A 27,434-nucleotide genomic window follows, 5' to 3' on the forward strand; every position below is an offset into this window, starting at 1 on the left:
GAACACGTGGACGTCTGTCACAGAAACGTGGCTAAGGCAAGGCATGGACGTGCGGGCGGCGAACTTTCGCTGCTACCGCACCGACCGGGCCACCCACGGCGGCGGAACGGCGGTATACGTTAAGACGTCGTTGCGTCACCACCAGGTGCAACCCCTCGAGACGCCAACTCTGGAGACGACTGGCGTCGTGGTTAACACTTCCGTGGGCCATGTAACATTCGTGGTGGCCTACCGACAGCCGTCAGGACACCTCCACTCCAGGGACGTCGAGACGCTGCTGCCGATGCGCGGGAATCTGTTCATTGGCGGCGATCTCAACGCAAAACGCCCGGACTGGAACTCCGGGGTCACCGCCATCAGCGGCAGACGGCTACTCCAGGTCATTAATGACCACGACGCCTTGGTGCAGGGTCCCTTCGACCCCACGCACTACCCTACGCACCGCCGCCTTGACGTGCTCGACATCGCGATCGTGAAAGGGCAGCACACAACGCGATCGCGACCACTCGCTGTGCCCTGTCTTCCGATCACCTGCCAGTGATCTTTGGCCTGGACACAGACGGAATGGCACCACCTGAACATCGCAGCGCCCGCCTCAACACCAACTGGGAGCACTTTCAGCAGCACCTGGCAGAGACAGTCATGGCTACACCCGACCCCCACGAAGAGGGGTGGATGCAGCACTAGCAGCATTCACCCACTATACACGCGCGGTGGCAGATGCAGCAGCACCGCGGCGACCGCGGAAGCCGAAGGAGAACTCCAAGCAGCTTCCGCCTGACATTCTGGAGTCGATCCGCGTGAAGAACTGGGTTTTTCGTGAGTGGCAGATCACGCGAAACCGCGCCACCAAGCGGCTGCTCAACCGTCTGCGCCGGGAGATTTCGGCGGTTGTCGGCCACCACCGAAATCGGGACTGGGCTGGCAAAACAGCCACGCTCAGAATCGACGACGGAAGCGCCTGGGCCGTGACCAGGAGCTTTCTGCGCAAGGGTCAGTGCATCCCACCGCTACAAGTTGGTCGTGACGTCGTTGCAGAGCCAGCGGACACCTTCGCAGATAATTTCACAACAGTGGACGACGTTGTCGACGACAACACTATCCAGGAGGTGCACGAGCATCTTCCGCTGTACCTAAATCAACAGGAGGAGGATGACGTCGTTGAAGCCACCACTGAGGAAGAAGTGCAACACCACCTCGCGTTCCTACAGCCCAGGAAAGCAGGAGGATGCGACAAGATCGACAACGCACTGCTGAAGAAGCTGCCGCCGGAAGCAGTGCGCGTTGTCACGGCAATCTTCCACGCCATACTTCGCACAGGCGCCTACCCCGATGCGTGGAAACACGCCGAGGTGGTCGCCATTCCGAAGCCTGGCAAGGACCCCAGGCTGCTCCTTGACGTCTCCGAAGCCTTTGATAGTCTGTGGCACAACGGCCTCCTGTATAAGCTGCTGGTACAGGGGGTACCCGTGTCACCCGTCCGCCTTCTCCAGTCCTACCTGCGCGGACGCACTTTCCATGTGCGTGCTGACGGTGGTGTGACAACGGCGCGCCACATCCGAACTGGAGTACCGCAGGGGTCCGTGCTTGGCCCCCTTCTGTACTCCCTCTCCACTGCCGACGTCCCGAAGACGACGCCGATGGTACATCTGGCGCTCTACACCGACGATACCGCGCTGTACACGCGCAGCATGAGCGCGCAGCTGATGCGCCGCCGCCTGCAGCTCGCTTGCAACGAGCTCGGAGCATGGGCCACCAAATAGCGGCTCAAGTTCAACGCCGGGAAGTGCCAGGCGGTGGTGTTTACGCGCCGCCGCATACCCGACGCGCTGCCGCAAGTACGGATCATGGGAGGCCCCATCCCATGGTTGAGCACTGGAACATACCTCGGCATCACCCTGGATCGACGCCTGACGTGGGGTCCACACATCAGGGAGCTGAGGGGCCGAGCGCTTGGACGGATGCGCTCGTTGTACCCCCTCCTCAACCCCACGACGACGCTGCCCCCTCACTGCGGCCTCACGCTCTATCTAGCACTCATCAGGCCAGTGCTACAGAATGCGGCCGTGCTGTGGGGAAACTCTGCAGATACCCACCTCCAGACGCTGCAACGAGTGCAGAACAAAGCCCTTCGGCTGGCGCTCCACCTGCCAAGGGATTACGACACTCATCTGCTGCACGGCATCGCAGGAGTTCCGATGTTGAAGCGCCGCTTCCGCGCGCTCGCAACCAACTTCTACGAGTCGGCGAGGACGTCACGCAACCCGCTGGTCAGTGGACTGGGAAACCAAATCCACTGGCGTCCAGCGACCATATGGCCTGACCTGCTGCTGGAATAACTTCCAGGCAGAAAAAGAAGAGAAACAGCTGTAGTGATAATGAGAAGACGAACCACAAAGAGAGGACCACACAACAACTGTGAATCTACGATGCAGGAACAGCAGGTCCTTCTTAACCTGCTCCAAACGTGCATTGAACTGCACGTGAGTCACGCACGCACGCGTCGGCGTCTGTGGTAGCGTCGTGTAATTGCCTCGTCCGCCCTAGTCGCCCGTTTGTTTTCTTTGCTGAGCATCATTTTAATTAGACTCAGTGCTGGTTCCCATGCCCTGCTGAGGTTGTAGCCGCTATCTCGATAGCCTCTCTAACGACGCTGTCCTAGTATTTAGATGTGCGTGCCAAGAACCTGTTATGTTGGTAGTCCATTTCGTGATTTTCGGACAAACAGTGCTCTGCAACCGACGACTTGTTGGGGTACCCAAGTCGAGTGTGCCTCTGATGTTCTCGGCAACGATCTTCGATGGTGCGCACTGTCTGTCCAATATAAGTCTTCCCATATTGACATGGAATCTGGTATATGTCGGCCTTCCACAAACCGAGATCTCTTTGACACTTCTCAATAATGCTCGTGTTTTATTTGGTGGTCAAAAGACAGTTCCTACTCGATGTTTCCTCAATGTTCGTCCTATTTTCCCTGATAGTGCGCCAGTATACGGTATACAGGCAGTGACTATCTCTTTCTCCGTGACTTTTTCGATCTCCACACGCTGTACTGTGGAGGTGGGGCGGAGAGCGCGTCTGATCTGCCATTCCGAGTACCCGTTTTTCCGGAATACAGTTGTAAGGTGTTCCAGCTCTTGGGGCATACGCTCGGCGTCAGAGATATTGCGAGCCCTGTGCACCAGTGTTTTTAGCACTCCATTCCTTTGCGCAGGGTGGTGGCAGCTATCCGCATGCAGATACAGGTCGGTGTGCGTTTTCTTCCTGTATACCCCGTGGCCCAATGTGCCATCCGCTCTTCTTTTGACCATGACGTCCAGGAATAGTAATCTTACTTCTGCTTTGGTCTCCATAGCGAATTTGATGTTCAGATGTATGGAGTTCAGGTGTGTAAGGAAGTCTAGGAGCTTGTCCCTTCCATGGGGCCGGATCACGAGCGTGTTATTCACATAACGTAGAAAACAAGTAGGTTTCCATTGGGATGACGCCAAAGCTTCCTCCTCGAAGTACTCCAAATAGAAATTCGCGACCACAGGCGAGAGTGGGCTCTCCATTGCGACTCCTTCTGTTTGTTCATAGTATTCTCCATTAAAGGAAAAATACGTCGAGGTCTCAGAACGTGCTTGAAAAGGTCGGTCGTCTTCTCGTCAAATTTCTGTGCAATAAACTCAACTGACTCTCGAAGAGGCACCATGGTAAATAATGAAACAACGTCATAACTCACCAGGATATCTGAGTCTTTCAGCTTGAAGTTGTCGAGACGTTTTACGAAATCCACAGACATGATGAGGGGATTTACCCACATCAGGGCTTAGTAATTCTGCCAGGTATTTAGCCAGCAATTATTTAGGTGCCCTAACGTTGCTGACAATTGGGCGCAACGGCACCCCCTCTTGTTGACTTTAGGGAGTCCATAAAGTCTTGGCAGTACAGGTCCTTGAGGTGTCAATTTCTTGGCGACACCCACTGCTAAATCTGCGTCCTTGAGAAGAGCTCTAGTCTTGTTCTCCACCTTCTTTGTGGGGTTAACATTGATCTTCCTGTAAGATTCGTCATTTATCAGGCTCTGCATCTTCTCAATGTAGCGTAGCATTGCCTTTGTCAGCCTGTAAGACAACAATCTCAGGGCTCTGTCTCAGATCTCGAATGGCTACCCTCTCCCTGCTGGTAATATTCGACTTGATCGGTTTAGTTCTTGTCAGAGCACGGCAGGTTTCCTGGCGTACTTCTTCAGCTGCTTCAGGTGGTAGTCGCGCAGCAATCTGTTCAACTGTACTGACAATTTCTGCTACCGGCGTGGACCTAGGTATGGGAGCAAAATTAAGTCCCTTCTCCAGAACAGAAATTGCATCCCCAGTCAGCTCAATGTCCGTGAGATTGATGACCATCTTGGCCTCCAGTGACGGTTTGTCAGAGAGACGAGAGAATTTAGATATCTGATGTCCCGAGGTCTTCCTATGTGCAGAATCTGCGGTCACCCAGGTAATACCATCAATCAAGTTCCAGGTTCCGGAATTAAAGTGATTAGCTAGTTGTAGATGTAGTTGAAGTAGTTTCTGGGAGTTGTACTCAAGGCTGTATCTGGTAAAGTGTACCCTCTCACGAACCAAGGTTAGGCTAGTACGCTTCATAATTCTCTTAGCTGCTGCAGAATCCATGTGATCCGTGACCTTAGCAAAGTTTGGCACAACCTGATCGGCACGACGTCTCTGCAGAAAAGCAAGAGCACTCAGTAATCGGCTCCTTCGGTGGTGCAGCTTGTCGAATTTCTTCATGTTGCGATACATCTCCTCCCCATAGTTGTATATAATGTGATTCTTCAGTTTCTCCCGGCGTATTTCTTGCTCGAACAGTCCACGGGTGTACTGCCAGTGCATAGTGTCCAACGGGCACAATATTTCAGCGATCAGATATGTCGCCATTGCCAGGAGCGCTGACGAACTGAGATATTTTTTTAAAATTTTTTTGGCACTTTTCATTCCCTCCTCTGAAGGAGGAAGGCGGGCTGTTTGAGGGCATGCTGGCGTCCCTTTTCAGCCATAGGGGTTTTACGTATTTATTTTTATTTGATACAATTTATTTTTCCTGCAAGTGAGTTGTTATATATGGTTGACAATTTCGTTACTGCAGGTTTTTAGCAAAAAAAAAAAAAATTACATTAACATAATAAAATTTAAATATATAAAAGAAGAAAAAGTATGAAGTACATGTATACAGCGATGAAAGAGAAGAGACATATAGAATACAAAAACATGTTAACATTATAGAAATTAATTGGGTGATTAAGCTAAATATATACATTGTATATATGTTTATGTATGTGATTGTTGTGTATTTCGGATTCCGAGCGTAGCTGGCTTTACAATTTTTTATTTTTTTATGAATTTAAAATATATATAAATAAATAGGTATATGTATTACATTATTTATCCTGTTTTATCCTGAGAGACGGTGAGCGGTGTTTGGTGTTGTTTAGCTTGTTTGTGTTTCTTGTGGTGGTTTGCTGTGTGTGTGTGTGTGTGTGTGTGTGTGTGTGTGTGGTTAATCTGTTATTCTTTCTGTTATTCTTTCTGAGTTGGTGTTGTTGTGTCTGCAATTAGGGGTTGTAGGATTGGGATGAGGTCAGGGAATGTTTTGACTTTGTTTGGGCTATTGCGCGTGATGGTGGAATGTATTTCTACTCAGGTTTTCTGTTTTCTCTTCAATTTATAGTGAGAATATACACCATGTCCGGTCTGGTGTGGAGTATATGTTTTCCATATCTCGCCCTAAGTTTGGCCATTCTGGTTTGTAGTGGTTCTATGCCTGAGCGTGTGTATACTTCATTGCTGGAGGTTGTAGGGGGCAGCTTGGTGATGCTGCGTATTAGTCTTCTTTCTGTTTTGTATAGTTTTTCCGCTATGCGGGCCTGTATTCCCCCGAGTGGGGCGACTGCGTATTCCAGTATTGGTCTTATGAATGTTTTATATGTATGTAGGGCTGTTTCGTCGCTGCAGCGTCCTTGAACCTCTCTTATTAAGTTTTGTCTTAGTCGTGTTTTGTTTAGAAGATGATTTAGGTGTGTTTTCCAGTTCAGGTGTCGGTCTACATATACTCCAAGGTATCTGGCTGATTTGTTCAGTGAGAGTGGCGTGTTCCATAGTGTTAGTCGGATGTCGTTGCGTCTTGTTGTCATTTTTTTGTCAGATGTCTGTGTTTGAAGAGAACTGTCTGTGTTTTGTTGGGATTAGGGCGAATTCACTATTTGGTTCTCCATTGCTCTAGTCGTGTGAGATAGTCTTTCATCTTTCGTTGTACAGTGTTTGTTTTCAGTTCAGTGCACCAGTATGCTGTATCGTCTGCATGTAGACCTACGGTTTCGGTTCGTGTCCTGACAGTGGGGATGTCGGCGGTATATAATGTGTAGAGTAAGGGCGATAGTATTCCCCCTTGGGGTACCCCTGCTTGTGGGGTGAAAGCTTCAGATTTTTCCTTTCCGACGTATATGATGCAGGTTGTGTCAGTTAAGTAAGTTTTTATAATTCTTGTCATTTTTGTTGGGATTCCTATTTCAGTTAATTTATAAAGTAGGCCGTTGTGCCACAGTTTGGTAAAGGCACGCTCGATGTCCAAAAGGACAGCGAGTGTGCAGTGTCCTTTGTTGAATCCTTTCGCTATGTTGTCAGTCAATTTCAGCAGGGGGTCGTTGGTCGAGTGCTTCTGTCGGAAACCTGCCTGTATAGGGGGGATTAATCCTTTGTCATCTGCGTATTTCCGTATCCTGTCCGTCAGTATCCGTTCGTATGTCTTTCCTATTACGTCTAGTAGTGATATTGATCTATATGAACGAGGGTCAGTCCTGGGTTTGTCGGGTTTGGTGATCATTATTGTCCTGCTTGTTTTCCAATTTGTCGGTATTATTTCGTTAGTCATGCAGAAGTTGTAGATGAGGGATAGTGGAGGGGTGAGGATATGTAATGGGGCTTTTTGGATGTGGAATCGTTGGATACCGTTTTCGCCAGGGGCAGAGTTTCGTCCCGCGTAGATTGCGTCTGCTATTTCAGTCTCTGTTATGTCTCTAGTGAGAGTTAGTTGTTCTTCTCTTTTGGTTGTGGGGGTTTCTAGTATTTGTGGTAGTTGGGATTCTACGTGTTGTCTGAATTGCTTGTCAAATTTGTCGTCGGCTGGGAATGAATTACTTCTTGTAGCACTTGTTTAAATGCTTCTGCCTGTTCTTTGTGGTCGGTCGTTGGCTCGTTGTTTACCAGTAGGGTGGATTGAGTCGTCTTTCGTTGTCCTGTTAGGGTCTTGAATCTGTTCCAGAATTTTCTGCCCTCCCTGTAATTTAGCTGAGCACAGATGTTGTCCCATTGCTGTTGTTTGTGTGTTGAAATGATTCTCTTGACCCTAGAATTAAGTCTATTCCACTGTCCTTTGAGGTCTGGGTTGTCTCCACGTCTCATTTGTCTTTGTAGTTGTTTTTTTTCTGTCTAATGAGTTTTAATGCTTCTGGGAGGATGGAGGGTTTCCAGTTGTCTATTGTTTTTGTTGTTATCGCTTCTGTTATGGCTGTTTGGAAGGCTGATTCAAGTCTGTAGGCGACAAGTTGTAGGTCGTCTGGGTCTGTGATACTGATTGGGGCAGTTAGTTCTTCTGTTAGCCGGCCGCGGTGGTCTAGCGGTTCTAGGCGCTCAGTCAGGAACCGCGCGACCGCTACGGTCGCAGGTTCGAATCCTGCCTTGGGCATGGATGTGTGTGATGTCCTTAGGTTGGTTAGGTTTAAGTAGTTCTAAGTTCTAGGGGACTTATGACCACAGATGTTGAGTCCCATAGTGCTCAGAGCCATTTGAACCATTTTTAGTTCTTCTGTTAGTATGTCTCGATATTTGTCCCAGTCAGCGTTTCTGTATAGTTTTATGGTTCTGCTGGTCGGGTGAGAGGGAGGTGGTTGTGTGGCTGTTGTTGAGAGTGTGATGGGAAGATGGTCACTTGTGATGGAGTCGCGTACTTTTGGTTCAGTTAAGGTGTCGTGGAGGTCTGGGCTGTAGAGGATGTGGTCTGGGTTTGATGTGCCTTGGAAGCCTATGAAGGTGGGTTCATGAATTGGTAGTCTGGGTTCGGTAGTTAAGAGGTCGAATAGTAGTCGGCCGTTTCCATTGTCTAGTCTGTCTCCTAGCAGGTGATGTCTGGCGTTTAGGTCTGCAAGGAGGATGGTGCGGTTTTGTGTCATGATGTGTTGTACGAATTGTGTTGGTAGTGCCGTGCCTGGCGGGTTATACATACAAGCTATTTGGAGAGTCCTTCTGTCCCTGTCTTTGATTTTAATTATGTTATTGTATGCCTGTGGGAGTGCAATTTCTTGGACTGATATGGAGTTGTTTACGTAGATTGCAACGCCTCCTCTTCCGTCTTGCCTGTCTTAGCGGAAGGTGTTATATTTCGTGACGTCGCATTTGTCGTGGTCGCGGAGCCAGGTCTCTGCAATCGCAGCAATATGTATTTTCTCATGGTGAAGTGTGTGTGTGAGGGCAGTCAGTTTACTTTTTATCCCTTTTGTATTTGCAAAGAGGAGTTTTAAGTGGTGGGAGCGGGCGGCCGTCTTAAATCCCCTCCCGTCACGAGGCGTTCTCTCCGCGGTCCGTGCCCGCGCGTCTGCGGTCGCTGAGACGCTGGCGTCGGCGTCTGTGGTTGCGTCGGTGTAACTGCCTCGTTCACCCTAGTCGCCCGTTCGTTTCCTTTGCTGAGCGTGGTTCAAATGGCTCTGAGCACTATGGGACTCAACTGCTGAGGTCATTAGTCCCCTAGAACTTAGAACTAGTTAAACCTAACTAACCGAAGGACATCACAAACATCCATGCCCGAGGCAGGATTCGAACCTGCGACCGTAGCGGTCACGCGGTTCCTGACTGCAGCGCCTTTAACCGCACGGCCACTTCGGCCGGCTTTGCTGAGCGTCGTTTTAATTAGACTCAGTGCTGAGGTTGTAGCCGCAATCTCGGTTGGTGAGTCCGTCCCTGGTACGAATTTACAAGTGTGAGTAAAATGCCAGTCATTGCATACATATTACGAGGGTTGTTTTTTAAGTAAGGGCCGTTCGCGCGTATAGTCCCGTAGTTCGCGCGGACGCCGCAAGAAGCCACCGCGCCACTTGCCGGCATCCTTCCCGTTCACACTGATGCAAGTTGCAGCTCTGTAGCTGACGCGTACGCATCGCTGTGCTACTTTATAATGTTTACGATTATTGAATCGCCCGCCGCGTGTGAGATACGGTCAGTGATACGTTTTTTGACCGCGAGAAGCCTCTCAGCTGCAAATATTCATCGTCAGTTAACAGACGTTTATGGCTTGAATGCAATGAGTGAAGGTAAAGTGCGTCAATGGGTTAGAGAGTTTAAAAATGGCCGTCAAAACGTCCATGACGAAGAAAGCTCAGGCCGGCCCTCTGTGATCACTGACGATTTGGTGGCTGCAGTCGAAACAAAGATTTGTGAGGACAGAAGATTAACAATTTCCACTCTTTCTTTGGAATTTCCACAAGTTTCAAGATCGGTTTTGTACAAAATTGTGTCTGAAAACCTAAACTTTAAGAAACTGTGTTCTCGGTGGGTACTCAGACTCCTCACAGAGGACCACAAAGGGAAGAGATTTGCCACTTCATTGGACTTTTTGATTCATTACGAGGAAGAAGGGGTGACATGTTGAGTCAAATTGTCACTGGAGATGAAACATGGGTATCCCATATCACTCCTGAAAGCAAGCGACAATCGATGGAATAGCGACACACAACCTCACCCGTCAAGGTCAAAGCGAAACAGACACTGTCAAAGCGCAAGATTATGGCAACCGTGTTCTGGGACCGGTGCGGTGTTTTGCTAGTGGACTTTATGCCACGAGGAACGACAATCAACTCAGATGCCTACTGTGCAACTCTAAAGAAGCTCCGCAGAGCAATTCAAAACAAAAGGCGCAGCATGCTGACAAAAGGAGTTTTGCTCCTGCATGATAACGCTAGGCCTCACACCTCTCAAAAGACTATGGATTTGATTGATTCTTTTGGCTGGGAAGTTTTGGACCATGCACCATACAGCCCCGACCTTGTTCCTAGCGATTTTCACCTTTTCCGGTACCTGAAACACCATCTTGGCGGGCAGCGCTTCAATGACGACGATGAAGTGAAAGCGGCCGTGAACTCTTGGCTGTCAGAGCAGGCGGCCGAATTCTTTGAAGAGGGAATTAAAAACTTAGTTGTACGGTATGACAAGTGCTTAAATAAACAAGGCAACTATGTAGAAAAATAGGCAAAAGTGTGTAGAATCAGAAAATAAAAGTTTTTTTACAAAAGTATTTGTATCTTTTTTAAAAAATACAAACGGCCTTTACTTAAAAAACAACCCTCGTAGTTTTACGTTCATATGCAGGTAAAACTTAGACATGACAGTCTGATTAATTTCCTCCAATTTATGCAGTTTCTTAAACCCTTGTATGTATCAAAGTATTTCTGCAGGAGACAGTTTCCTATATAGTGTCATTGTAGCATAATTACTTTGGACAGATTCGACAATATTAATCAGTGCAGTAGAAAACCTAAAAAAAAAGTATTGTTGGCTGTCACTTCTTTTATCACACCAAGCACTGATCTGGATTTTTTTTATTTTTTGTGTGTAGTGTATGGTTTTATTTTTCAGGCGAGACAGCAAAAATTGCTATAATATTTTACTAGTCTGTAAACTGAAGGGTAATAAAAGAATAATTGAAAATAATAATGGACAAGCAAGTGGTGCAAATCGCTTACCTGATTTACTGTAACAATTTCATAGTAACATTTTTTTATTTGGTCTTGTTGATTACATATTGTACAAAGGGCATACTAGTAATGTAGGGCAAGTCAAGTGTAATAATAGATAATTATGTTAGCATTTTATAGAGGGTGATTTTTTCCACCATGTACAAACTATAGGGACTGATCGGTGAGTGGATACAGAACAAATAAGGCCTAATGAACTTATGTTCAGAAACGCATGGTTTCCACGCTAAAGACCATTTATTCAATCATACATTGTTACAGAGACTGCTGTCTAACATGCATGGCTCCATGCAGCCACAGTTACAGCATGTGCTGAAAATGGTTTCCTTGTGGCTCAATGCATGTGTGTACGCGCCGCAGCATGTTCTGTATCATATGTTCACATTGGCCAGGCTGCAATGAACAGTGTCAAACGCATCATGAATGTGCTGCTCCAGTGTCTCCACACCTAGAGTAGGCTCTGTATACACGATACTTCTGAGATGGCCCCATAACCAGAAATCGCATGGGCTGAGATTCGGTGAACGAGCAGGCCATGCAATTGGTCTCCCTGGCCTGATCCATCCACCAAGGAAAACGTGATTGAGATGCATCTGGATGTTAACGGTGAAGTGGGCTGGACCACCATCATGTAGCAGCCACCTAACCCTTCGAATAATCAATGGTACTTCTTCCAGCAGTGGAGTCAAAGTCATGTGCAATGAACATACAGTAGATAGTTCAAGCCTGATTGGAGATATGGAAGGAAGACTGGTCCCAAAATACGGCCATCAATTATCCCAGCCCAAACATTCCAGCTGCAAAAATTCTGATCATTCATTATCACCATGCCATGGGGTTCTGCATACTATCCCACTGATGACTGTCGTTAAAGATGAAGATACCACTCCACTTAAAGTGTGCTTGTCTGTGAATAGGGTGGATGACAGAGATTTCGGAATTGTGGTTGTCTGGTGAAGAAACCTGTGATAAAACTACTCACAATGTGGAAAGACTATCGCTAGTAAGCCCTGCACACGCTGTAAGTGATAAGGGTAATAACAGTTGTCATGGAGAATGGTCCACACGGTCATCTGGCTTGCCATGTAATGGGGGGCCAGCTGCGTGGTGGTTGCCTTCCACAATGTTATTCACATTTTCCTCTAAGTCTGGTGTACAAAAATTTCGGATACGTCCTTCATGATTACCTGCTTCTTGAAACGACCCTCTCTCAGACAAACGGAGAAACACTGTTGCAAATATTCAATGTTGTGGTTGTTGTTGGCGGAGATAGATTTCCTGACACAACCTTGCTGCCAGCCAACTGTTGCCATTTGCCTTTCCGTAAGTAAACACCATGTCAGCAAACTCTCAATTCAAATACAGAACCATTGTGTACAATGTTGTATCATCTCCACTACAAGGTGAGTCATTAAGAGAAGTGAATTGGACACATCATTACCAGTTACTATGGCAGGAGAGGTCACTGTGGCATGATGTATGAAAAACAGTGCCACGTTGTAGCAGGGAACCATGCGTACTGTAACAGTGGCTGCATGATGCAGTGTGAATAAGACCGCAGTCTCTGTAACGAAGTATGACTGAATAAATGCTCTCTACCCTGGAAACCAGACATTTCCGGACATAAGTTGATTAGATGTTTCTTGTCCATATCCTCTCATTGATCAATCTCTAGAGTTTGTACACGATGGAAAAAAAATCACCCTGTATATCATACAAAAACTTATTTTCTATGAAGGGTTGGCTGCTGACAATATTACAATCTGCATTTTACTAGTATAAGTTCAAGTGAATGATTAAAATAAATTCGATTTTGGTTCGTAACTTGTGTTTCAAATATCAAAAAGGAAAAAAAAAGCCAGAAACAGAAAAACAAATCAAAATGGTCTACACCATGGATGCTTAAGCAAAGGCAGTTTTCGCATATAAATTCACTTCACGCGTTGCAGGGCGACCTCGACGACTAGCGTAATTATTTGAGGATCGATCTAGAAACCTATAACTTATCTTTTGACACCCATGACTCCTAGTATAATATGGAAAAAAAGGTCTTACCAGAAGAGCTTTCGCTCCTCATGAGCAGCGGATCACCTTAACATTCTTGGCAATAGGAGCTACAAGGATCTGGAATATGCTACTGCAATTTCAAAACAAGCATTGATTGAAATCATACCCCACATACGTGAACTATTTACATAAACCTGAAGGATGATTCCATGAAGGCAAGTAAAGTACTGTACCTCAATTCTGACATGTTCCGTATCATATTTTTACAGTCGCAGTGGCTTGATCAATGCTTGTACTCACATATGTGGTAAGTGAAAGTGCGTATATCATCTCATCTGATGTTCTGAATAGTCACAATTTTCTTAAACAAACAAATCACCGTTTTTGATAGTGGACCGGACCCACCACTCAGTTCCAGACTCCCATCCTAATGGTGACAGTATGTTCAGTCCAAGTTTTCGACCTCCAAAACCTGTGGACAACTTTTTGTGATCAAAATACCAAGACATTTTGGCATTTTTTCAGGTTTTGGCCTATTACTCGTAAAGTATGCATCCTACTCAAAATTTTACCATCATCAAAATAAAAGAGTATTATGTTTTGTGTCAAATGATCTGCTTAAATGTCAAAATCGGTTCAGCCGTTTGACCTCAACCATTCTCAAAGTAGGGTCATTCTTATCAATGCAATCATATAAATCAATGATCATATAAAATTAATTGTTGGTAAGGCGGGTACCAGGTTGAGATTCATTGGGAGAGTGCTTAGAAAATGTAGTCCATCAACAAAAATGTAGTCCATCAACAAAGGAGGTGGCTTACAAAATACTCGTTCGACCTATACTTGAGTATTGCTCATCAGTGTGGGATCCGTACCAGATCGGGTTGACAGAGGAGATAGAGAAGATCTAAAGAAGAGCGGCGCGTTTCGTCACAGGGTTATTTGGTAACCGTGATAGCGTTACGGAAATGTTTAATAAACTCAAGTGGTAGACTCTGCAAGAGAGGCGCTCTGCATCGCGGTGTAGCTTGCTCGCCAGGTTTCGAGAGGGTGCGTTTCTGGATGAGGTATCGAATATATTGCTTCCCCCTACTTATACCTCCCGAGGAGATCACGAATGTAAAATTAGAGAGATTCGAGCGCGCACGGAGGCTTTCAGACAGTCGTTCTTCCCGCGAACCATACGCGACTGGAACAGGAAAGGGAGGTAATGACAGTGGCATGTAAAGTGCCCTCCGCCACACACCGTTGGGTGGCTTGCGGAGTATAAATGTAGATGTAGAATGTAGATGAACTTGACTAAAAAGTCGTATCCAGCACACATAACTCAGAAACGGCTACTCCAAATAAAAATGCCAAGTTATCAAAGCTGTAGAACACGAAATTCCATGTTACGAAAGCGTCTAGTTTTTCAGTTTTAGGCCCTATTAAGCATTCACACATTTGAAAGCCAAAGTAATTACATTTTTTTAAGTAAAAGTTATTCAGTGAAATGAAATTTCCAGTTCAAAGACAGCTATCTAATGAGCATATATATGTTTTCTATATACAGGGTGTTACAAAAAGGTACGGCCAAACTTTCAGGAAACATTCCTCACACACAAATAAAGAAAAGATGTTATGTGCACATGTGTCCGGAAACGCTTAATTTCCATGTTAGAGCTCATTTTAGTTTCGTCAGTATGTACTGTACTTCCTCGATTAACCGCCAGTTGGCCCAATTGAAGGAAGGTAATGTTGACTTCGGTGCTTGTGTTGACATGCGACTCATTGCTCTACAGTACTAGCATCAAGCACAACAGTACGTAGCATCAACAGGTTAGTTTTCGTTACGAACGTGGTTTTGCAGTCAGTGCAATGTTTAATAATGCGGAGTTGGCAGATGGCCATTTGATGTATGGATTAGCACGGGGCAATAGCCGTGGCGCGGTACGTTTGTATCGAGACAGATTTCCAGAACGAAGGTGTCCCGACAGGAAGACGTTCGAAGCAATTGATCGGTGTCAGAGGGAGCACGGAACATTCCAGCCTATGACTCGCGACTGTGGAAGACCTAGAACGACGAGGACACCTGCAATGGACGAGGCAATTCTTCGTGCAGTTGACGATAACCCTAATGTCAGCGTCAGAGAAATTGCTGCTGTACAAGGTAACGTTGACCACGTCACTGTATGGAGAGTGCTACGGGAGAACCAGTTGTTTCCGTACCATGTACAGCGTGTGTAGGCACTATCAGCAGCTGATTGGCCTCCACGGGTACACTTATGCGAATGGTTCATCCAACAGTGTGTCAATCCTCATTTCAGTGCAAATGTTCTCTTTACGGATGAGGCTTCATTCCAACGTGATCAAATTGTAAATTTTCACAATCAACATGTGTGGACTGACGAGAATCCGCACACAATTGTGCAATCACGTCATCAACACAGATTTTCTGTGAACGTTTGGGCAGGCATTGTTGGTGATGTCTTGATTGGGCCCCATGTTCTTCCACCTACGCTCAATGGAGCACGTTATCATGATTTCATACGGGATACTCTACCTGTGCTGCTAGAACATGTGCCTTTACAAGTACGACACAACATGTGGTTCAAGCACGATGGAGCTCCTGCACATTTCAGTCGAAGTGTTCGTACGCGTCTCAACAACAGATTCGGTGACCGATGGATTGGTAGAGGCGGACCAATTCCATGGCCTCCACGCTCTCCTGTCCTCAACTCTCTTGACTTTCATTTATGGGGGCATTTGAAAGCTCTTGTCTACGCAACCCCGGTACAAATGCAGAGACTCTTCGTGCTCGTATTGTGGACGGCTGTGATACAAACCGCCATTCTCCAGGGCTGCATCAGGGATTCCACGCGACAGAGGGTGGATGCATGTATCCTCGCTAACGGAGGACATTTTGAACATATCCTGTAACAAAGTGTTTGAAGTCTCGCTGATTCGTTCTGTTGCTGTGTGTTTCCATTCCATGATTAATCTGATTTGAAGAGAAGTAATAAAATGAGCTCTAACATGGAAAGTAAGCGTTTCCGGACACATGTCCACATAACATATTTTCTTTCTTTGTGTGTGAGGAATGTTTCCTGAAAGTTTGGCCGTACCTTTTTGTAACACCCTGTATATCTTTTTAACTTTCTTCATTCATGTGCATTTTTATTCATGCCATCATTGGTAAGAGTGGGTTGCTAAAACGAAAACCAAGTACATAGTAATGACCAATATGTATTTATGGGTGAGTCATAAAAAAATATATGCAAATGAACAAATAAAATGGCAAGACAGTATTTAAAAATCACAATTTAAATAGTAGAGATTCACATTTTATCAAATTTCAATTCCATTAAGGGCGTTTGGGATACTGCAGCAGGTTCTGGTCCAGCATCCAATATTCCGAATCCATTAAAGCACCTTCACCAACAACCTGTCCGGGAACGTATATTCGATCTCTGCTTCATCCTCTTCGAGCTCAATTTCTTGGGCGCTCTCGCAAGATAAGGAACAACAGTGTTTGCGGCATCCACATACTGCTGTGCCTACTGTTTTGCTTGCATAGTGAAACATCTTCAGTAGCGTGTGCGGTGCCGCATCTTTCGTCATAGTACGGGATACAAATCTGATAAGTTATTCTTCCATACCCACTGGCATGGATCAGTTTTCTTCCCCATCCAACATTGCACTTGATGGTAGAATAGCAGTGAGTGCCACCTTGTTGTGTCCGATGTTAACGGTAGGCTTTCAAGTTTGAAAGATAATCTCGGGAGCAGACGTTACAAAAAGCTCGTACCTGGGCTCATCAATGCGCAGCTGGAATTCCCATATAGTGCTAACATCTGCCATTCTCCTGCCTGTGTTATTAAGCCTTGAGCGACTGAGGGTTTAACAAATTCAGGGTTTAACTTATTAAACAGCTTGCTCCATAATGTTTAGTAGTTTGACTTTTCCTTGCCAAAAAAAAGGATGTGGTATCATATCCTGTGGAGGCATGGTTGAAAGAATTACTGGTGTATCACACTCCTGCTGATTTTCCTCTTCCGGTTTATGGAAGTATAAGATGTTGAAGTTGTTTCCTCGACCTGTTACGAGAACAAGCATGGCAGCGTCCTCACTCACGATTGCCATGCTGTCAGTCTCAGCAGCCTGGGAAATAGCTGTTTCCACAATCAGTGAACCGCATCTTCTTCTGCCTATAGCCTTTGAATGCCTAAATCTCCAAATTCCTGCATGAGCATCAAAATCATGCAGTTCTTGTTGCTCTCGTTTGCAAGAGACTTCACCTGTGCGACTGCAGCATTTGTATCTTAATCGAAATGATGTATGATGAAGAACTTGGTGTCCTTAAACGACGAGATCTTTCAGAAGACTTTGTTCTACTTTGTGAAGCATCACTTGGTTAGCCATCGAATATAACTGTGATGTTGGATCCATACCGCGTTCTCAAATAGGTTTCATATTTCTTTAATGTGTCAAATAATTTTATGGAGTGGATGACCACCATCTATCCACCACAGAGCTTTTTATTTTGGGTACTTCATTCTGTTAGAGAGGTGTGAATGCACCACAGATGGATAATTTTGTACCCTTATTGATAACCGTCTTTTGTGTACAACAACATGGTGTATGGGGAAAGTCCAAATGAGAAACAAAACTTGAAGTCTTAATCAGAGTGCTTGATAACACACTGTCTCTGAAACAATCTTAATGAGTTTATGGCAGGAAACCTCTTCTTCCATATCTTGAGAGCTGTAGTGCAGGTTAACCAAGGTTATAACATATGATATGTTCCAATATACTTTCCAATACTTTGCGAGCCCAGTCATCACATCGCCTTTCAGCTACCCCATTAACAGTATCTCTTAATTCAAATTTCATCACTTCACAGAACAAAATTTTGCTTGGCGTAAGGAAGTCTGCTAAATTTCTCCTAATTACCTTCAATTTCCACGCCACAATAAAAGCAGAGTTTATTAAAATGATCGAAGATTAGACATTGACGCCGCAGGGCCTTTTGTCAAAGACGATCTAATCAATTTTCGGTTATTATACTTCTTCTGACATGTACTGTGCACTTCAACTTCAGCCAGACCGGTTAATAATTTGCGGTGTGCTGTGATTTACCTATTCTCGCTGTATTGTAGTAGCTTTTCTAGACCTTTCTGTTTCAATTTAACCACTTCGCTACTTGCTAAATTGCCATCGCATGTAAAACACACCTCTGTACGATCTGGAGTACTCATTTTAAATGCACTGACCACACAACGAATGTAAGTTCAAACGGGGAAAAGAGAATTTTGCAAGACACAAGGAGCTTGCACCGCATCCCTCGCACAACGCAGGAAGACTGGGAGCAGCTAACAACGGAAACAAAAAAGGAACGGAGGGGATGGCAGCCTCGACTATTTATGACCTGTCAATCGAGAGAGATCTATAGATACCTCTACATCTGAAGGTGGGACAGATTTACGTCTTCCTACTGGAAATTTTATTTCATTGAAGAACTTTGACTTACATAAAAAAACAAGGTGCAATTAGTTAGCTTTCAAGTATATCAACGCATAATAGTGACTAAAAATGAAAAAAAAACTACAAGCTTTTGTAACAAGAAATTTCATGCTCTGCAACTTTGATAACTTGCAATTTTTTTATTTTGAGTAGCCACTTTTGAGTTACAGGCGTTGGAGTCGACTGTTTAGCCAAGTTGGTAAAAATGATAGAACTTTGACAAATAATTGTGGCCAGACGGTTGAACAGATTCTGACATTTAAGTAAATCATTCGACGCAAAATTTAATGCTCCTTCATACTGGTACCGGTAATCTTTTCAGTAGGATGCATTGTTTCTGAGTAAATCTGAAAAAGTGCCAAAATGTCTTGGTTTTTTGATACCAAAAAGTTGTCTACAGGGTTTTGAAGATCGTTAACTTGGATTCTACATATTCTCAACTATATACCGGTACATAAGATAAAAAATAAAACATTCTACCTCATTTTTTCAAGTAAAGGGTGTTTTTTGTGACGCCGTTACTGAACTAAACGTAATCAAATCAACAAATACGAGGGCTTTTCAATAAAGAATGATCATTTTTTTTGACGTCCTCTTGGGTAAAATATTCCGGAGGTAAAATAGTCCCCCATTCGGATCTCCGGGCAGGGACTACTCAAGAGGACGTCGTTATCAGGAGAAAGAAAACTGGCATTCTACGGATCGGAGCGTGGAATGTCAGATCCCTTAATCGGGCAGGTAGGTTAGAAAATTTAAAAAGGGAAATGGATAGGTTAAAGTTAGATATAGTGGGAATTAGTGAAGCTCGGTGGCAGGAGTAACAAGACTTTTGGTCAGGTGATTACAGGGTTATAAATACAAAATCAAATAGGGGTAACGCAGGAGTAGGTTTAATAAAGAATAAACAAATAGGAGTGTGGGTTAGCTACTACAAACAGCATAGTGAACGCATTATTGTGGCCAAGATAGACACAAAGCCCATGCCTACTACAGTAGTACAAGTTTATATGCCAACTAGCTCTGCAGATGATGAAGAAATTGATGAAATGTATGAGGAGATAAAAGAAATTATTCAGGTAGTGAAGGGAGACGAAAATTTAATAGTCATGGGTCACTGGAATTCGTCAGTAGGAAAAGGGAGAGAAGGAAACATAGTAGGTGAATATGGATTGGGGGTAAGAAATGAAAGAGGAAGCGTCCTTGTAGAATTTTGCACAGAGCATAACTTAATCATAACTAACACTTGGTTCAAGAATCATAAAAGAAGGTTGTATACCTGGAAGAATCCTGGAGATACTAAAAGGTATCAGATAGATTATATAATGGTAAGACAGAGATTTAGGAACCAGATTTTAAATTGTAAGACATTTCCAGGGGCAGATGTGGATTCTGACCACAATCTATTGGTTATGAACTGCAGATTGAAACTGAAGAAACTGCAAAAAGGTGGGAATTTAAGGAGATGGGACCTGGATAAACTGAAAGAACCAGAGGTTGTAGAGAGTTTCAGGGAGAGCATAAGGGAACAATTGACAGGAGTGGGGGAAAGAAATACAGTAGAAGAAAGAATGGGTAGCTCTGAGGGATGAAGTAGTGAAGGCAGCAGAGGATCAAGTAGGTAAAAAGACGAGGGCTAATAGAAATCCTTGGGTAACAGAAGAAATATTGAATTTAATTGATGAAAGGAGAAAATATAAAAATGCAGTAAATGAAGCAGGCAAAAAGGAATACAAACGTCTCAAAAATAAGATCGACAGGAAGTGCAAAATGGCTAAGCAGGGATGGCTAGAGGACAAATGTTAGGATGTGGAGGCTTGTCTCACTAGGGGTAAGATAGATACTGCCTACAGGAAAATTAAAGAGACCTTTGGAGAGACGAGAACCACTTGTATGAATATCAAGAGCTCAGATGGCAACCCAGTTCTAAGCAAAGAAGGGAAGGTAGAAAGGTGGAAGGAGTATATAGAGGGTTTATACAAGGGCGATGTACTTGAGGACAATATTATGGAAATGGAAGAGGATGTAAATGAAGATGAAATGGGAGATAAGATACTGCGTGAAGAGTTTGACAGAGCACTGAAAGACCTGAGTCGAAACAAGGCCCTGGGAGTAGACAACATTCCATTAGAACTACTGATGGCCTTGGGAGAGCCAGTCATGACAAAACTCTACCATCTGGTGAGCAAGATGTATGAGACAGCCGAAATACCCACAGACTTCAAGAAGAATATAATAATTCCAATCCCAAAGAAAGCAGGTGTTGACAGATGTGAAAATTACCGAACTATCATTTTAATAAGTCACAGTTGCAAAATACTAACGCGAATTCTTTACAGACGAATGGAAAAACTGGTATTAGCGGACCTCGGGGAAGATCAGTTTGGATTCCGTAGAAATGTTGGAACACGTGAGGCAATACTAACCTTACGACTTATCTTAGAAGAAAGATTAAGAAAAGGCAAACCTACGTTTCTAGCATTTGTAGACTTAGAGAAAGCTTTTGACAATGTTAACTGGAATACTCTCTTTCAAATTCTGAAAGTGGCAGGGGTAAAATACAGGGAGCGAAAGGCTATTTACAATTTGTACAGAAACCAGATGGCAGTTATAAGAGTCGAGGGGCATGAAAGGGAAGCAGTGGTTGGGAAAGGAGTGAGACAGGGTTGTAGCCTCTCCCCGATGTTATTCAATCTGTATATTGAGCAAGCAGTAAAGGAAACAAAAGAAAAATTTGGAGTAGGTATTAAAATTCATGGAGAAGAAGTAAAAACTTTGAGGTTCGCCGATGACATTGTAATTCTGTCAGAGACAGCAAAGGACTTGGAAGAGCTGTTGAACGGAATGGACAGTGTCTTGAAAGGAGGATATAAGATGAACATCAACAAAAGCAAAACGAGGATAATGGAACGTAGTCGAATTAAGTCGGGTGACGCTGAGGGAATTAGATTAGGAAATGAGACACTTAAAGTAGTAAAGGAGTTTTGCTATTTAGGGAGTAAAATAACTGATGATGGTCGAAGTAGAGAGGATATAAAATGTAGATTGGCAATGGCAAGGAAAACGTTTCTGAAGAAGAGAAATTTGTTAACATCGAGTATAGATTTAAGTGTCAGGAAGTCGTTTCTGAAAGTATTTGTATGTAGTGTAGCCATGTATGGAAGTGAAACATGGACGATAACCAGTTTGGACAAGAAGAGAATAGAAGCTTTCGAAATGTGGTGCTACAGAAGAATGCTGAAGATAAGGTGGGTAGATCACGTAACTAATGTGGAGGTATTGAATAGGATTGGGGAGAAGAGGTGGCACAACTTGACTAGAAGAAGGGATCGGTAGGTAGGACATGTTTTGAGGCATCAAGGGATCACAAATTTAGCATTGGAGGGCAGCGTGGAGGGTAAAAATCGTAGAGGGAGACCAAGAGCTCAATACACTAAGCAGATTCAGAAGGATGTAGGTAGCAGTAGGTACTGGGAGATGAAGAAGCTTGCACAGGATAGAGTAGCATGGAGAGCTGCATCAAACCAGTCTCAGGACTGAAGACTACAACAACAACAACAACACACCTTTACTCATCCTCATAATTCTGATGGTCCTTCTCAAAGTAGTCTCCCATGAATGCGATGCACACGTCCCAACGTTTCTGCCAGTCTTCAAATACATGCTGCAAACCATTTTTTGAGAGGTTCTTCAAAATCGCCACCGCAGCTTTCACCACTGCTTCTGATGATTGATAATGCTCCCCCACGAGCGGGTTTTTTCATGTTAGGGAATTGAAATAAGTCACATGGGGCTAAATCTGGACTATAGGGAGGGTGAGGGATGCACTTCACGTTGATTTTTGCAAGATATTCAGCAACAACATTGGCAATATGCGGCCGCGCATTATCGTGGTGCACCATCCAGCCTGCTTCACGGAAATCTGATGTTTTGCACCTGATATGGACTATCGATGTTTTCAGGACATCCCTGTAGTACAGTCCAGTTACTGATGGGTGTGCAGGTACAACATGCTGATAAACTATTCCATGAATATCAAAGAATGGGATGACCATCACTTTTCCAACAGAACCAAACACTTTTGCTTTTTTGGCGGTAGGTGATGAAGGAGAGTTCCGTACTGAGCTTTGCTGTTTGCTCTCAGGATCAAAATGATGTAGCAATGATTACATTTGAAAGAAACTCCGGATCTTCCTCTAACATCAACTTTAATTGCACGCAGACCTTTACGTGAATGTCCTTTTGTTCAGGAATCAGCATTCTTGGAACCCATCGCGCTCAAACACGTGTCATGGTTAATTTGTCTCTCACCTACGTGTGGCTGGCATCCAATAAAATTTTTAGTATTTCTGAAAGTGATCTTAAGGAAATTCGTCGATCCTTTCTCACAATGAGAGCAGCAGAGTTGATGTTTTCTTCCGTAACAGCATTAACTGGAGCACAGGGTTCACCTTCCTTTGAAATTGATTGTCTCCCGTCTTTAAACATTTTAAACCTCCTTCGAGCTGTGCTGTAGGGAAGGACAGACTCTCCATAGGCCTCCTGTAACCCAGGGTTAAAACATTATTTTTCCTATATGTAATGATTTGTATAACCACAGGCAGTGCCAAAAGAAAAACGAGTGCTATTAATAAGTAAAGACATACAGTATTATTTCAGTATTCAAGATTCGCTTTGAAATGTCAAGATATTTGCAATGAGTGCCTGTGGTGAAATTACAAACGTGTATTTGTGGTCTTCATAACTCCTTCCTGTCGCGAGAAATCGTAATGTTGCTGTTAGCCTTTCGTGTGGTGTTATAGCCTCCCTCATCACTGTATCCTGCTTCTTAATCAAAGGCGTCACGAGGGACAATAGATTGAAATACGTTTCCTCATTCATCCTGAGGTAATTATGCCAATCATGAATATATATCATCAGTTCACTCAGTAAATTTGTATGAGAATACGATTTTCGTTTTTTAAGCCACTCCTAATACTATATATCAAGTTTCTTCTTTTGTTTTTTCCGCAACACAAGAAAAAAGGCTGCAACAGCAAGCGCATCGTCGTCTGTGCTCGACATTTCCCAATGTAAACAAACTGATGCTTGTATGTGCGTGCTTGAGTCGTGTGGAGGTGCGAGGAATTTGTGCACGATTGAGCAAGCACACTTGCGCAAGCGTGATTGTCAAGCATGCAATAGCGTGTGAGGGGCCTTAAAAGGCCTTAAGTAATCCCCTCGTAATTTATTGACTGTCGGAAATCTACTATCTGGAGCTTTTTTATGTTCAAACTGATGACAATTGAAGCTCTCATGTAGGTCACACTTGCTGGATCCCTCATTCATTTCAAAGACAAGAAAATTAATAAGCTAATTCTTAAATGGTGTTAAATAGTTCTCTAATATCAGGTCTAATGACATTTTTAAGGTGCTGGAGCCTTGCCCTCCGTAGGAAGAGTGCGGGAAGTTTCTGTACCCCGAATCTCACAGAAGAGGACGAAATATTAAAAGAAGCTGTGAAAGATGAATGTTTCAATTCTTTGTGATGAAATGACGGACATAAAAGGTCATTGTGTGTTAATGGTTCCGACAGATGTACTTAGTTGTGGAGATCCTACAATTAAGTTATTGCAAATGGTACAGAATGTTCTCAGGCAATTATGAGTGTAATTCAGAAAAGTTGAAATTCAGTACCGAACTTTGGTTTCCACGACTTTGGACTCAGCTCATTTATGGCCAAGGTGTGTAAATGCAACAGGAGTTTTAGTTTTGGAAGGGTTGGTACAGACGTAGTGTTGGGCTTATAAAGTAAAATAGGTGGAACTCTGTGATTTGAACCATTGTGATGTGCAGGCAAAATAATCTTCCTTAATTCCCGAAAGAGAAAGCACATGTACATTAAATTCTTAAATCAAAAACATCAAGATGAACTCAGAAAAGCTAAACTTTTCCCTGTTCCTGTCATCAGCAGGTGGACCTCATAGTTTAAAAGTGTCAATTACCTTGGAGAATATCTCAGTGCTATAGCAGAATGCGTTTGAAGTGTTGGAGATGATGACTATTGCTGTTTAAAGACTTGACCTCTAATGAAGTAAAAAAAAAAAAAAAAGACTGAATGGCTTTCAAATAGCTTTACATTACTAGAGGATGCCGTCTCCCTATCTCCTGAGACAAATTCATTAACTGCCAAAGCAAATGCAAGTACATTTAACATTCCTGTTCCAATCTATAGGTAGAGCAAGCCTGATAAAAACTGGACCTCTTAATGGAATCTGACACATGAAACCCTGTCATTTATTCTACCAGTAAAATGTTTGATCCAAGAAATACAGTGAAAGAAATATAGATAGTGTTGACCTCTGTCAACTAATGAAGCAAATTCCCATTCTACAAGAAATCTGAACATCAGAATATCTTCAACAATACACAGATAACAGATTTAGTTGCTAGTTCGTGTAGAGAAGACAAAGATGTTGATTTGATTATATTCGTCTTTTCCTGGGAGCAGATTATGGGCATTTTGTGGAAGCTACAGTGAAGGTTTTGTGGATCTCAGTCAGTCATGGTGGTAGTTAGAGGTCATTCTCAACATACTGTAATGTAATACCTGACAGGTTTCTGACTGATTTGTGCATTATATACACAGGCTAGGTCCTACTTCTTAAAGTGGCAGGATAAATGTTTTCTGGACATTCATGCTTTGATGTATGTATGTGTTTCCTCCGCATGTACAATTTTCATTCGTTTCTAAATTATATAAAAGATGTTTCACTGCAAATATGCTATCACTTATTTTTGCTTTAGCTTTTATTGCAGAAAACTGGAAATAAAACGTAGTATAGGGGGGTAGTTTGTGTTGTTGCCCTGGATGATGATTACACGAATATTTTGTCGGGATTTGTACGCGGTGGGTCCTTGAGGTATGGCAATATGCGAACACCGAGAAGTAAGTTTAAACACATTTATTAACAAAGGCAGATTATAAAACATGCACGCTATGCACACCCATCATCACTGTGTCTGACATCCTAATTACGGTCGTATCGAAAGGTCCCATGGTGAGCTAAGAAAAGAGACATATTCGCGCCCGAGGCCGCCCTAGTTAATACTGCGTGCTGTGGACGGCGGCCAGAGGCGTACTCCCTGCATTACACTCCGGCCGCGGCCGGACACAAGTGTACTGACCGAGCAAATTGTCAGCATTCCAGATAGGCCAGCTGGCGAGCGCGTGTTATGTACTGTGCATATATATATATATATATATATATATATATATATATATATATATATATATATATATATATATATATATATATATATATAATTGATACATTTGATTTTTACAGAATTTTCCAGCGAATAAATTGTCTTGTAATTCACACATCTCGTAAATTGTGAGCCAGTGAACCTGGTATCCTTGGTTATATTCGTCTTCTTCCGGCATAAATTTTTCTCTTTCTTGACTGTGTGTACAATATTAATTCTTAATCGGACTTCCTCTTTTGATGCAGGCAGCTATGTTAAAATGACATTGGGATAATGAGCGGAAGAAAAAAAAACTTTGGTGGTTTTGCACAAAAACGAACTCTCAGACTTCATATTTTCATGGGATTATTACTCAGACAACACATTGTATCACAAGAAATACATCTTCTCGCCACGAGAACTAGACAGAGTTTATGTAATAATTGACAAAAAATTGAATGCAGTTTTTATCATTTGTCATTCGCCTTCCGGCGTAGCAAATTACCTCTTTTCCGGCTCTTACAGTGGCCGCGCTAATGATTATTATCATTGGTTTTAAAATTTTTTTGTAGCTTGTTGGGGCTTTTCCTTATGTACCTATACAATTGCCACCACACTGTGCAGTGACAAGCAATGGAGGCGCGCAGTGTTTTGTATACACTCGTACAGCTCAAATTTAAATTTTGCCAAAAGGGGTACAATGACCTTTATTTGTCGGCGTATTTTTCTTTGTATTTTGGGTTGGAGATGTCACCTTGTCTTGCTTATACATTATTTTACAGGAAACACATAACTTACATACGGAATGATAGTTCATTAAGTATTTACATGAGAGTTCTGTTAGAGCGGCTATTTGTCCTTTTGGAAACATTGCCAGTCTCTCTGCGCATGCACACGGAATATGTTTGTTGGCTGTGCAAGAGCCGTTAATGCTGCACGCATTATTTTGTACGGTCGTTCGCGCTTCCACTTTCACACTGAGTGCCATACTATCTATCGAATAATTTGCTGTGGCGTGATCTTCCATTGTTTGTGTGGTGCATGTACGTTTACTCTCCAAGAACCGATGCTGCGGCAGATAATTAACTTTTGGTATGGCCCGGGAAGGATCTTCTCCATCATATCCACATTTTCAGTGGGGTGAATACTACACCGCAACACCCGATGTCAAGGTAAGTGATGCTTGCACAATGGTAGTTTGCTGATTAATATATCAGACATTGCGTAGCATGACATTACCATAATTGATTCATTGCACTATTGCACACGTGTTAAATACCACCGTCTATTTCGTTGTTCACTTTGGCATGAGAATTGTTTTTAGTCCTTGAGGTTTTTTTCCTTTCTGTTAATTTTTCAAGTTCATCTTTTATGGCTCGATATACACATAAAATTCACATAAACATTTTGACATAACAATGCATATTACAATGGCTTACAACTAAGGCTGACATTCCACCCATTATTTGTATCAAACATAGAAAATTCTTAAATACTAAAACGTTACAAAATTCCTTTTTTAATTACAGTTGCTGGTTAGTATAGTTCGTTTGTTAGCTTCAAAAAAATTCCTTTGTACATAAATACAAGAAACTTATTTACATTCCATTACATCGTGTTGCTATATATGCATTTAATGCGTACATGTTTTATTTTGCAGTCATGCATACATCAGTTATGAGAGTTTAATATTTTCCTAGGGGGAAATAGAGAAAAACATTTAAATCAGGATTCTACATTACACATTGCTGGCTTAACTATGCTTTGGCCCCACCTACTGCGTTGGGGAGGGAATAAGGAATACTATTCTACTGGTTTATGGATTACTAAGGAAATGCTATTTGTCCTTTCTTAAATCACTTATCAGGGAACTCCCTTTTCATGGAACCGAAACGTATTAACGACTCGTGTACTATAT

Source organism: Schistocerca nitens, chromosome 4 (assembly GCF_023898315.1).
Source record: "Schistocerca nitens isolate TAMUIC-IGC-003100 chromosome 4, iqSchNite1.1, whole genome shotgun sequence".
NCBI classification, from domain to species: domain Eukaryota; kingdom Metazoa; phylum Arthropoda; class Insecta; order Orthoptera; family Acrididae; genus Schistocerca; species Schistocerca nitens.